The following is an 8,371-nucleotide window of genomic DNA, read 5'->3' as shown; positions in this document are numbered from 1 at the left end:
CACTCATCATCATAACACCACACGACCTCATCACAACTCTTCAACTCCTCTTTCTTCTCTAACTCAACATAGGTGCACAGCTTCAACTCTTCATCTTTCTTCAACTCAACATAGGCATAAAAATAAACACATGGTCCTAGTTCCTTTATGCTTGGTGGGCCGGACGAGCCTTCCTTCACCTCCTCATCAACACACTTCAAGAAATCTTCTATGCACATCAACTCATTCTCATCATCACCTAACTCAGCATCACATTTCAACTCACCATAAGCACACGACTTCCATACTTCATCTTCTTTCAACTCGGCACACTTCAACTTAGCATCATTCTTCAACTCGGCATCAACACAAGGCAGAGCACATGGTCCAAGTTCCTTTATGCTCGTTGGGCTAGATGAGCCTTCCTTCATCTCTCCCTTCACTTCACTCTTCATTCTCTTCTTCAACTCATCATCAACACTAGGCTTCAACAATCTATATTTCTTCAACTCACCACGGTTTAGCTTCACCTCAGCATGCAACACTTCACTCTTCCTCATCTTCCCCAACTTGACCTCTTCAACACCATGTTTCAGCTCATCACGCTTTGGCTCATCATCCTTTTTCACCTTAGCATAGGCACAAGGAAACCACATGGTCCTAGTTCCTTTCTACTCGTTGGGCCGGACAAGCCTTCCTTCTTCTCTCCTCCATCCTCTTCTATCTTTTCCAAAACATAGGGTATATTATCATGTAGCACGCTAGGCACACTAGATTTTGACTTGGCCTCTTTCGCCTCGTCCATCTCTTCAATCAACACTCCATCCACAACACACTTCTTTTCACTAGGAACCTTCAACACAACCTTCTTCTTCAGCTTTATTGCCTCACTTTGCTTTGTCACCATATCAGAATCCCACTTCATCACAACACCCTTCTCATCGACGCACACTTTCTTCAAACAAGGGGTTGGCAACTTCGTCGTAACACACTCTGCATCCTTCTCTTTCCCATCGGGCGCTTGCCCGCCACCACACTTCTTCACATCATCAACTAGGGGGGCACTCTTGTCCTTGGCATCTCTCAACATACCACGCTTCTTCAGACCCTTCTGCATAATTTTCATCAAACTCACAAATTGGGCCTTCATTGCAATTCCCTTTCTTCACTCTTCTCATCCTCATCCTCGCTCCCATTATCATCTTCATCTTCAAACTCGGAGCTCGAACTCGACTCTTTACATTTAGAGGGCACATGCCGCCGCAACGGCGCATCAGCAGGACTAGGCATAGATTTCTTCATAGGCAACCTCACTTCCACATCACTTTCCTTCTTCTTCATCACCTTTCTACTACCAACCATCTCATCTCTATTCCTCTTCTCAACATCCCACTCTTTCTTCTCTATCTTCCCCCACCAATACTTTCCACACTTCTCTTCACATCTCCTAACTCTTTTCTCACCCCTGGCATCCCACCAGTAGCAACAAATGCATCAAAATCCAAAGCAATTTTCCTCTTCAACTCACTTTCAACATCCAATGCATCCCAATCTCCCTTCCTCGTCGCCTTCTCTATCCACTCCTCAATCTCCCCATTTACACCCTTCAACTTCATCTTCAACTCATCTTGTCTATCTTCAATCATCCTTGCCTTCTTTTCCAACTCAAATCGAATTTGGGGTGGGGCACTTGCCCCGTTTCCACATCCATACCTCAACTTTTCCACCAAACCTCGCAGATTATACTCCAAGTCATAAAAATCATCTAAAAGGTTTCTCTTTTTTTAAATAAAAATCCTCCACAGCATCAATTCTTGACTTTGGCAAGGTCCTCCTTGAAGCTTTCTCATCACACCTCATCCCAAGCTCCCCAACACAAGGGTTTGCGCACGCCACCCATGAGGGTGGTTTTGATACCAAGTGTGACGATCCAGCCCTTGGATACTCGCGCGGGACCCTCTCGAGATCCCGTCTAGGCTCTAGAGGAGCATCAGACCCATTGCCCAACATCACCATCCCAACTCCTTAACACGTCATGGGACACCCCACCACAACACAAAACGCGACATGGAACGCAACACGGATCATAACTTACTCACGGTTTTGCCCAAGGGCCCATCTTGAGGGTGGCACGCTGTATTCATAGCCAAAAGATATGTACAAGGTAGCCGAGGCACAGCAATGGACTTTGTCACGGGTGGAGGGTGGAGCTATCATCAACGCACTACAACACGACACCAACCACGTGGGTGAGGGAGCTACAAGAGGTACTCCCTCGTAGCTATTTTAGAAATGACAATATTAACATCATCCACAGCTACATCTCCCATTTTAGGCAAAGCTTTGCTCGTTTCATTTATGTGCAATCAAGCAGTTCATTCATAACCTTGAAAATTTTTTCATTTTTCATTTTAAAAGAATAGTTACCTCTCTTATATTGGTTATTGAAGAAATCGACGAGAAGTTGGCTAAGGTAATACCCAAACCTACATGGCAATTTTAAGAACTCCCAAACCTCATCTTTGCTTTAGAAAAACCTAAAGTCATTTTTGGGAAAGTATTAAAAAGGAAGCTAGATAAGAAAAGGTAAATACAACATGTGTTTTATCTTTGGAAGCCCAACCAAGTAGACTATACCCTTTTGAGTACAAGACTCCCATTCCAAAATGTTACATTTGAGAGGGGAATGAGAGTAAGAGTCTAACTAGCCTCTATAGTAGTTCTAATATGGCTAAATGCCACTCTCAAGCTAAAAGTTCATAAGTCCTTACATTAATTTTTTAGATTTAAGAGAACAAGGCGCTTCATGACTAGATTCTTCTAGAGATTCTTCCAGTCTTTGCGTTGGTGTTCTCTCGATGCTCTACACCAAGATTTGAAAGCACGTTTATTGAAGTAGTTTAATATTATATACATATTGAAATAATCATAGTACATATTTTACGTATGTATACATTAATTCAATAATATAGATGATTAATTATTAATTATAAAATCACGTAATTATATATGTATAATATATTAATTGAAATACAATTATACATCTTTTAATAATAATTATAGTACGTCTATTTGTAATGTAGTTAATTTTAGCCTATTTTAGTCTAGGATATGAGAAGCTAGGATCTACCTATAAATAAGGCTAATTAGCCAAAGGTAGGCATCTTATCATTTTGTCATTCTTGGAATAACATTTCTCCAAGGACCTTAATAGTTCCTTCCACCTTGGCATGGGTGTATATATGTCCCACCATGGCAAAGAGGTGAGTTTCTTGCCCCACCTTAGCATGAGGTGAGTTCCATGTTGTAACTCATCATTGATTCTCAACAAGGCTATGGCTTTCATTTTCATGTATTCATGGTTTCTTGGGACATTTTCTTATATATGTGATAGTGAAGGCTATAGCTTCCAGCATTTCATGTATTTTATGAGTATTTTATGTTTGTGAGATGTTGCCTTTTTTCTTATGTCGGTATCAGAGTATGGCTTTGATCCTATTTTGGAGCATTATTACAAGTCATTTTCTAGTTTGATAAACTAGATACATGGAATTGCAAGTACAGACACAATTGCAGTTTTGTTGTAGGATAATGTATTTGTGACTAGATAGGTTTCTACAATTAACTGTGACTTTCATTGAAGGCATTTGAGGAGGATCTTGATATAAGTGGTGGCATCTAGGGCATTTTAGAAGGTTGTGGCCAGAATGGAACCAAAATTGGTGGTTCTTTGACAAAAAAGGAACTTACAATGCCTTATAGGAGAAAGAAGAGTTTGCCTTTTTGGAAAAAGTCTTTCTCTCCTCTTCTTCCAACCTCTTAGGAGCCTCATAGCAAGCTTCCATGATCGGTCTTGCTTCTCTTTTTCTTCCCATGGCTCCACATACATTAGAGATCTTGCTTCTTCTTTTCTTCCCATGGCTCCACATACATCAAAGGGCTTCAAAACTTGACTCTAAGCACTATGAGCTTTCCAACAAGTAGCAGAAGGGGACCATCTCACACCACGTGGGCAACAAACTCAAAGATTATAATGTACCATTCAACTAGAGAAATTGATTTTTCATTATAATAAAATTTCTAATTTTTGTAGTAGCAAATTTTCTTTATCTATCCTTAGCGAAAACAAGACCTTGTTTTGCCTTGATATGAACTTGTTTGGACTTGTAACACCATGTATTTCATCCAATGAAAATTGGGCAATCTAGTAGACAATTGATCGGACCACTTGGGCATGTGTAGGACCCAAAATGAGTATATAATGAGTCAAAATTTACCCATGATTCCCTACAGTAGTAGTAGTTAAGATTGACTAGTTCCCTATGGCCTGCAATAGACCTCAATAGGCCTTACCGTCAACAAATGCCCACAACTCTTCCTTGATTTGAAGAATGGGATATCTCAATAGCATTCAAGAGACCATTAATAGATTATGCATACATGATTCATATTCAATGTGCAATAGCTTCTAGCATTGTTACTAATCCATACCAAAGGATTGATCATTCCATAGCAAAGCCCAATGCTTGGCTACTACTTTGCCCCAAAGAAACCATGCATTTGTTCCAATCAGTGCTCAATAAAATTTTCAAGCAACAAAGAATGCTCCTCTTCAAAATTTTACTAACAACTTGAAGACTACCTTATTGTCCCTGCTTCAAGAGAGTGTAAATGCCAAAGACCCCTTCATAAATCATCAATGCTTACCAAGAGTGAATGGAATGAGCTACTTTTTATATCCTAGAGTGAAATAGAGAAAAACCCCCATGAATAGAACCATAATGTAACAAGACTTAAGGCATTTTCATGGTACCCTCCTATCCAAGAGATTGAGGAAGAATGAAGAGTAGAAATTTTTCAAGAGACCCTTCTAATATTCAAGAATTTGATAAAGAAGGCTTGCTATCTTGTTTTCCATAGCAAAGATTGAGAAGAACTTCAAATGAGTAAAGACAATGGTTCAATCCTTGACCATCAATGTATGCTAAAGCTTCAAAAGAGCTTCCAGAAGGAGATTAAGCCAAATTTGGGCAAGTACTTCTCAAGTTAGAAGAAAATTAGTGACTACGGGATACTATGGGCAGCACTCAAACAATGTTCAATCTGGATATGAAATGCTAAATGGAGGTCATAAATAGCAAAGTTATGGGAAATGGTTGATAATTTTGGTCATATAATGAATTCAAATATTGATAAGATGATTTCTTTGCCTACATCCAATAGCATGGAGTTCAATCATGATAGATGGATTGATGGCACATCATATGGACAGTCATATGAGAAGATTTCTTGTGTGCCTTTGTCTTTTTTTTAAACAACATCATGACGAGTGTACATATCATGATCATGGTATTGAAAACTATGTATGCTATGCATCTAATTATAATGATGATCAATGCACAAATGTATATGGACAATAGTATTATGGATATAATCCTGGTCATTCTTATGATGCTATGGATCAGCATTGTGGACAATATTATGACCAGTGTTATGATGATGATGATGGGAAACATTATTTTGCATATCCCTATGCTATCTAGGGTCATCATTGTGACTCCTATGGATAGCCCTATGTAAGGGATGCACATGCTAGTTCTTTGGAGTGTCACTATCATCAAGAATATTGGCAACACGCTATCATCAGCTCCCTTATTGCAAAGTAGAACACTTTGATTTCAAGAGTGGTTGAAGATGAAGATGAAGAACAAGAAGCTAAAGATGAAGATGTGGGAGACCTAAAGATATGCATGGACAAGAGCTTGATCAAGAATAAGAGCAAGCTCAAGGGTTACATGTTTCTCACAAGATACAAAAGTATTGTGCTAAAATTGAATGTATTGAGGACATTGAATCAACACATGATGATGCATATGATTTTCTCAATAAGGATGTCCATGGTCATTATGCTTGGAACGCAAATTCATATGGCATGGATGATAGGCACATTGATGACACTATGTTTCTTTATGATCAAGGTATTTTGGAAATGATTATGGTGGGGATCATGCATTATACCCATTTGACCTTAGTGGCTTGCTTGTTACTTCTATTTCATGATAGTTTTCCCATGCTTTATGGTTATCATGTTGGTATTCCATTTGATTTGGGTGCCTTCATTCTAGGGAAATCCATTTGCAACAAGTCATTCCATGATCCATAATTGGTGCTACTTAGTCCTCATTGATTCTTCATGATTCTCTGTAGGAAGAAGATTGGGTTTCATGCATAATACACCTTGTTGTATTACAATTAATGTCATTTAAATAGAATGACTTATCATCATCAAAGTCAGGATTTTATGCTTGGACATGATGGTATTTAGTGTCTACTTCAGCATGACATCTTGTTTTCCCAATTGGGATATGTCTATCATAAGTAATGGTTCTTTTTCCATAATTGCCATATTATGATAGCATGTAGGAAATTCACTAGAGTGTTCTCACTTGAGCTTCATTAGATATGCACTCTTCTTTAACACATGGGTCTCGAGTGTTGTCCCTGTGTATTCGGATACTATCATCCCCGTCTCTGTTGAGACTATTGTATTGGATTCATATATCAATATGCACTTGGGAGCTCTTGTTTAAGTATATTGTCTTTATCTATATATTGTTTTGGCAATGTCTATCTTTGCATCTCGAATGTTGACTATAGATTAGGATGTCAATGTCCATCTATGCAAATTTTGAGTATGACTGCACTCCGCACTATGGCAGTGATGCTTGGACTAGATTACAACCACTTTGCTCTACTAGATACTACTTAAAATAAGGAACTTAAATAGAAGTGGGGCTCTCTCCTCTATGCTTTCCCTTGCCAATCTCAAAGTTAGGATCAAAAGATCATTTGATTATCATGGGAGTTGCATAAGTATAAATAATTATGGATTGAACATCAAGGGGGGGCCATCAAGCTCCATGAGTGATGTTAATTTGTCAAGGCCTAAGGTGATTGCTTTCATTGAATTTATCTAGAATAATTGTCTAGAACATTACCTTAGTGAAAAATGATAGACAAAATCTCAAACAAGACATGTCATTCTCAAACTTTACATACCTTATGATATTAAAACATAAACCTTATTTCACCATAACTTTATGGAAGGAAGTTGTATATATCTTTTGATGTTAGTACATAAATCTTATTTGATATACTCACCACTCACAATTAGTTGTTTAATAACTCTTGACCCACTTTTAGTTGGTTGCTACCACAAGACAGGTGGTAGTGACCATAACTTTATGAAAAATGATAGGCATGTCATTCTCAAACTTTACATACCTTATGATATTAAAACATAAACCTTATTTCACCATAAAATGATAGACATAATCTCAACCAAGACATGTCATTCTCAAACTTTACATACCTTATGATATTAAAACATATAAAACATAAACCTTATTTCATCATAACTTTATGGAAGGAAGTTATACATATATTTTGATGTCAATACATAAAACTTATTTGATATACTCACCACTCACATTTAGTTGTTTAATAACTCTTGACCCACTTTTAGTTGGTTGCTACCACAAGACATGTGGTAGTGACCAATATAATTCTATATGATTGTACTCATAATAGACAACACTTCAAAACTTGTACCTTCAAGCATCTATCTCATTGTTGGTACCTAGAATGTACAAGAGACAGTTGATACCAATAGTTACATGAGGCTAGCCACAACTTGGATTAGACAACACTACAAACTATAAATGGCTAGTTGCCACAAGTAAGGCAATAGCTACCTTATCTAAGTGGTAGCTACCAAATAAATGGTGCTATCACACAACAATACTCAAAATAGACCGCAATTATTTATGGAAAGTACAAGCATTAAGTTTTTAGCTACCACAAGTAAGGTGGTAGCTACCAATTGAATACTGCTACTACACACTACTCAAAACCTTGTTCCAGCATCCATGGCCTGAATATTTGTGAGAAATACTACATGTAAGTTGGTAGAGCTACCAAAGTTGTGGTATTTTAAACACACTATCCTTCTCAATTGTATATGTCTTTTGATACTAAACATAAATCCACCATAAATATTATTTCATAATAACATCTTTTAAGGAACGTATATATATCTTTTGATATTAATATATGAATCTTATTTGAAATGTAACAACATAAAACTCAAAATAAACAACTTTCACTTTGTGAGAACTACAACAAGTAGTTGGACACACACACACACACAGAGGTTTGATAGAAATATGTTCATTAAAGATACAAGGCTTGAAAACTTCTCACTTGCATGTTTTTACAAAATAAATTTAAGGATTAAAACGTTTTCTTAGAGACTCTAGGTATATCCATGTAAAAGACCCAACTTAAGCATGACCTCATGGCTATTTCATCACTTTCAGCCTCCAATTGATAG

Source organism: Lygodium microphyllum, chromosome 8 (assembly GCF_053477565.2).
Source record: "Lygodium microphyllum isolate KBCC chromosome 8, Lygodium_microphyllum_v1.1.10, whole genome shotgun sequence".
NCBI classification, from domain to species: Eukaryota; Viridiplantae; Streptophyta; class Polypodiopsida; order Schizaeales; family Lygodiaceae; genus Lygodium; species Lygodium microphyllum.
The sequence above is the reverse complement of the archived record's forward strand: the minus strand, read 5'-3'. Positions refer to the sequence as shown.